General features: G+C 49.2%; 1 long non-coding RNA gene across 1 annotated transcript; it reads right to left on the bottom strand.

Moving 5' to 3' along the window:
• Nucleotides 1-3600: 3600 nt before the first annotated feature.
• LOC120711604 lies at nt 3601-5684 on the bottom strand. Its single transcript, XR_005690333.1, has 2 exons — nt 5643-5684; nt 3601-3739 (listed from the first exon to the last, which is right to left on the bottom strand). It is a non-coding gene; the product is annotated as an uncharacterized LOC120711604 (long non-coding RNA).
• Nucleotides 5685-5968: the final 284 nt, after the last annotated feature.

The raw sequence follows: 5968 nt of genomic DNA, 5'->3' as shown, positions 1-5968 counted from the left end.
TGACTACACTATTTTATATTCGTGAGCTCTCCTTCATGGATTGTTTGCTGTTGTTGCCTATTACAGGCTGCTTGGCCAGGTACAACGCACGTCACAAAAATCGTCTCCTCCGCCTGTCTCCCTCTCACCCGGGTGCAGCGTTGGGTGACGTGGGATGCGGAAAGAGGCATGCACTCTGTCGCTTGAAGGCAAACGAATCCCGAGAATGCGGCTGCAGGCCGACGATGGGAGCCATTTGATGCTTGCGGCCTTGCAAGGCAGTATGCACGTGCGCGTGCATGCGCTTTCTGTAAACGGTCGGAATTAGCATCACGATTTCATGATAATAGACCGATGGTGCAATGCAGGGTTGTATCTCTACTATGAGCTAGCACTAGTGCAGGCACATTTGTTCGGATGGCACCAGCTGCTCTGCTTCGTGCAGCGTATGGCTACGGGCATTATGGAACTGTAGTTCGTCTGCAGGCGAGAGATAAAATTCGGGCGGATGATGCTTCAGGCGGCGATGGCGAGTATGCGCATGCAGGCGCAATCGCCGGGGTCGGGGTGAATTTGGGAAGCTCAGCTGCAGGTGAGTTTGATTAGAGCGAGTTCGGCATTTTGTCCGTTAGGTTCAGCCTTGGAGGTTTGGACGATGGTGGCGTCTGCAAGACTGCCCTTCTGTGCCGGGTTCAAGCTGCACTTGACTTCAGGCTATGAGCTGTGCTACAAGCCGAGGATTTGCATAATGGTGTATCTGCGAGATGCTTGTGTGCGAGTGATCTTCATGATCTTTGTTCAGAACTATCATGCCTAAGGCAATGACAAGATCGTTTTAGCTGCCAGCCATCATGCACGTGGCACTGCACAAACAAAATTCCACCCTTTTTTCATGCCCTTATATATTACTGACGTAAAGTCAGCAACATGTCCCGTGTCCGTGTCGATCATGGAGATCAATTTAAGTATACGACTTATTAAGTTTAGCAAATTAAATCTTCCAATTCAATGCTTGGATTCACAGATCTAATCTACTAAAAAAATTTTATACCGTGCTGCTTTATTCAACGAACGGATTCGAAGCCGTGGCGTAGGACAGTTCGGCAAGGCCGGGGGACCTACCTGCGTGATGACGAGTCAGAGCAGATCCAATCGCTGGCGACGTTGAAGTAGTCGACATCGTCGAAGTAGCCGATGGCGTGGACGACGGCGAGATTGCCGGCGTCGAGCTTGATGACGACTCCTTCGGCGCGTGTAGTCGATGAAGAGCGGTCGTGCTGATAACGTGTTGTAAAACACGTCGTCAACGGTTGGATCTTCTCCCTCTCACGCCTCTCACGATAAGCACAAGAACACAAGTAGACAAGATACAATGTAGGTGGAGCTTCTCTTTATTCCTCGTATTGATCATTTACAATGAAAGTCTCCCTCATATATATACTCCGACCTATGACTAGAGTTTTGGTAAGAGCCCACAAGCAACCGGACATGGACTAGGACTTCTAGTCCTCCTTTCCTTCTATATACAGTCCGGTTGTTTTACAACAAGAATAAAGAGGGAAGGAAAGAAAAAAAATTGAGAGAGAAGGAGCTCAGCCCCGCTACAATGATTTGCTGCATCCGCCACTCTCTCTCTCTCTCACACACACACACATTTTTTTTCCCCAATTTGGACTGGGATTGCACTTGATGTGGACTGCTTTAACGGTGGGCCGACTGACGCAGCAGGCATCATCAACAGATAGACCAGCAAATGCCTTTCTATGACCTTCACAAAGAACTTGCCAGGTTAGGACAGTGCATCATCGGCACTGTGCACACAATCTGCAACTGAGGCCTAAATCCTAATACTAGAGATGCATAGACACATTTACAAATAATCCATTGCTGAAAGGCATGACGACTTAGATAATTATAAACATCTAGATATTCAGACATACATGCAGCAGCAAGATGTCTGATACAGCAAACAAAATGGATGATGCAGTCCTTGCAATATATAGCATCCTCAATTCCTAGTTTAGAAGCACCGTGGATACACCTACTGCTTGTAAGCTTTGGCCGATCAAAGCACAATTAGCCTGCAAAATTATTGACGGCAACCTCCCAGATCAGAACATCACCCCAGAGTGTGCTGGCTAATATAATTAAATGAACCCAGAATTTCAATTCAGTGAACTAGCCACCTTTTTTTGTTAGTCATACTGTAGTCTAGCCATGATGCAAACAGGACATGATGCATAAGTCCTCAATTAACAGGAAGAGTGCATACTATTTCATAGATGCATAACAGTAAGCACATCATGATTAAGTTGCATCATATATAACATTTTAACAATGACCTCCCTCACAAATTGTATCTATGTGCAAATTACTTCTATCATCAAAGTATAGACATGCGATGCATGTTCATCAAAAGAGAAAGCAGTTTCAAGATAATTTTTTAAGAGCAGTTTCAAGATAATTTAGGAACCTCCCATATTAGAATATTACTCCCAAAATTGAATGAAGCCAGAAAATTTCAATCCAATACAGCACAAAACAAAAAATCATCTTTTTATTACTCATATTTGCAGTCTAGCCATGATGCAACCATGTTGTAATACAAAAAATCCTCAATTAACATGAAGAATACATATTACCTCATGGATGTACAACTGAAACATGTCATAGGTAAAATTGCATCAAGGTAACAAAAACCTCCCTTGCAAATGAACTATGTGCATATCAGTTATACCTCACCAAAGTACAGATACTAATTGCATGTGCATTAGAGTTAATACAAATCCTATTTATAAGTTGCTGTTTATTTTCTGCAACTGTGTACAATGAAAGAATGGGTGCTTTGGCTCAATGACAGTCCAATTGTCACAAGTCACAAACAACATATAATAATGCATGTGTCAGAGATAGCATTCCAATTGTGTACTGTCAAATCATATTGAGAATTAAGATGCACAATATAAGCACTCATCCAGTAACACAAAAAAAATTCATCCTTATAAAAACTGAAATAAGCTACTAAGGAAACCAATAAAACAACCAAAATGAAGGTATTACCATTCTATTTAATCCAATCTCGGATGCATACGAGAGCCTCAATCGTTTTGTTATTTAATGTGCTCCATTGCTTATGAACCACAGGTCCCTCATTGCTTAACGATGCCTCGCAATGAACAGCAGAAGCAGGGATTGCCAGGATGTCACGTGCCATAATCGAGAGGATTGGATACTTTGTAGAATTACTCATCCACCAGTTGAGAATATCAAAATCATCTTTCCTCGGAACAACGCCATCTTCAAGGTAGTTGTTAAGTTCTGTCAAAACTTGGCCCCTTGTCTGTGCACTAACATGCTCAGTCCAATCTTTTGTTAGCCTCCCTGAACTCACACACACACACACACACACACAAGAGAGGTAGAGTATGAACTGGTGAGAGGAAGAGAAGCAGAGGGTAGACACGAGGAGTGTTGCTGCTTAAAAACTTCTGAGCTGCAGCTGCTCTTCTCTATATAGCCAAGCCAGTCAAGGTGAGTTAAATTACAAGGTATGGCTTCTATAGTGCCTTGCAGCCTCTACCACTACTTGCTACTGCTGCTGCTACTACTTGCTACTGCTACTGTAGAAGGGATAGAATTGGTGTAATGGATGGATTGTATTAGACTGAGCCTTGGGGCTGAATATATAGGGGTACATGATTTGGAGGGCAAGAAGCCTCTCCTACAGATCTGGTAGGATACGGATACAATCCTAATCTACCTAATATAGAGACATCCCTAATATATTCTAACATCTCCCCGCAGTCACAGCGGGAGCGTCGCAGACGGTGAGACTGGAGAGAAGTCGATAAACTGACATCCCCCCGCAATCACAACGGTCAGTGCGCCGCATATGCTGTGGCTAGAGTGGAAAACCACAAGGTTGCTCAAGCAGATGATAGCCCTTTGTGCCGATGTCGAGGTAGCCGAGGTGAGGACGAGTAGCCATGGTCGATGATGTCGTACGTAGAGTAGCCGTGGTCGATGTAGCTATGTCGAGGTTGCCGAAGACAAGGTAGCCGCACATGAAGCCGCGGGCGCACAAGGAGGCGCCATGGTGGTGGCGTAATGGAGAAGACGCCGGAGACGAAGATAGCGACGCGTCGAGGCAGTCGTAGAGGGAGCGATGCCGAAGTCGAAGCAGTCAGGCCATCGGGCGACATACCCGAGTTTGCCAGGCTCGGGAACGCATCGGGGACGATGGGCACGCACCGGTGTTGCCAATACCGGACGTGCAAGGGAGGATGCACAACCAGACGCTGTCGCCGGGGGGACCAGCAGAGAAGGCCTCCATGGCAGTCCCAGGCACAGAAGAAGGCGAGGTAGAAGATGCCAACGCCTGCTATTGCTGGAGTAGACGAAGTAGTCGGGGACGAGATGGCGACGCTGGCGACGTGGTTGTGCTAGACGAAGCGATGAGGGGAATCCAGACTTTCTAGCACAAGGCCGAGTGATCCGGATGACGCGGCGGCGGTGCTCGAAGGAGATGGCGAAGAACTCGTACAGCTTGACGAAGACCATGCGCGAAAGACGTGCACCGATAGCCGACAGCATGTAGATGCAACGGCGAGGACGACGATAGGCGGCAACGTTGCTGCCCGAGGAGGCGACGCAGCGGCAGCCCTCTTGCTTGGCGAAGCATCGTGCGATAGACGACAAACGTCTCAGGAGGGTGGTTCGCGCGATCGGTTGATCAGGCCGACGGCGTGCGAGGCGAAGACAACGATGGCGAAGGCGATGTCGAAGGTGGAGCCTCCCGATCGGTGGTGGCGAAGACGAGCCGACGTAGGTCGACGTGCAGACGAGGGGGCACGGCACAGGCAGGCGTTCCGGTTACGCCAAAGGACACGCCGGCAACACAGTCGAAGGAGATGAGGAAGTCGGTGTTGTCGAAGCCGATGTCGATGATGCGCGAGTCGACGGCGGTGGGCGATGGGGACGCAAACCCGATCACAGATCGGGAAAAAGAAAACAACAGCAGCAACCGACCGGGAAGGCGACAGGGCGCTGGTCCGTGGGCGGACGATGGGGTGGCGCGGATCAGGCGAAGCGACGGTGGAGCGACGCGGATAGGACGGAGCGACGGCCACCGGCGAAAAGGACCCGTCCAGGCCTCCTCCACCATGAATAAGGGTGCGGCCACCACCACGGTGGCGCGCTGCATCGGCGGCGAGGAGTGCAGCCGCCACCACGACGGCTGCGCGGAAGGGAGGGCCCAGCCGGCGGCGTGAAGGAGGGGCGCGACCGGCGGCACAACGATGAGGTCTTCGATCTGCTGGAGCTTGACGACACGACGACAGGCGGCGGGATCAGATGGATCCACCGCAGACTCAAGGACGATGACGAACACGGCGGTCAGAGGGACCGGCCGCGCATCTAGGAGGGCGCTGCCCCCGGCAGAGATGGATCTCCCCAGGGGCGCGCGGCGGTGGCGGCGGCGGCGGAAGCTAGGTCTAGGATTAGGAACTCTAGTCTCGTGATACCATGTAGAAGGGATAGAATTGGTGTAATGGATGGATTGTATTAGCCTGAGCCTTTGGGCTGAATATATAGGGGTACATGACTTGGAGGGCAAGAAGCCTCTCCTACAGATCTGGTAGGATACGGATACAATCCTAATCTACCTAATATAGAGATATCCCTAATATACTCTAACAGCTACCATGCTGCTACTTGCAGCTGCAACTATATGCACCAGTCTTTGCCGCCCAAATTCAAGTGGCAAGCCTTGGCTGGTCAAGGTGCAAGTGCTACTACTACTACCAGGAAAGAAAGGCAAGCATGAGCATGGGTAATTATCTAACATTTCTTCCCCTAATTGCACTCCTCTTGCTTGATCTCCTCAACCCCAATCTTGGTCCTCAACTCTGTGAGTCGAACGCGCCCAAGTGGCTTGGTGAGGATGTCCCCGAACTGTCGAGCTGTCTCGACATACTCGAGCTTGATCTGT

This window comes from Panicum virgatum, chromosome 6K (assembly GCF_016808335.1).
Source record: "Panicum virgatum strain AP13 chromosome 6K, P.virgatum_v5, whole genome shotgun sequence".
Taxonomy (NCBI): Eukaryota; Viridiplantae; Streptophyta; class Magnoliopsida; order Poales; family Poaceae; genus Panicum; species Panicum virgatum.
This window is presented reverse-complemented; position numbering and strand designations above follow the sequence as displayed.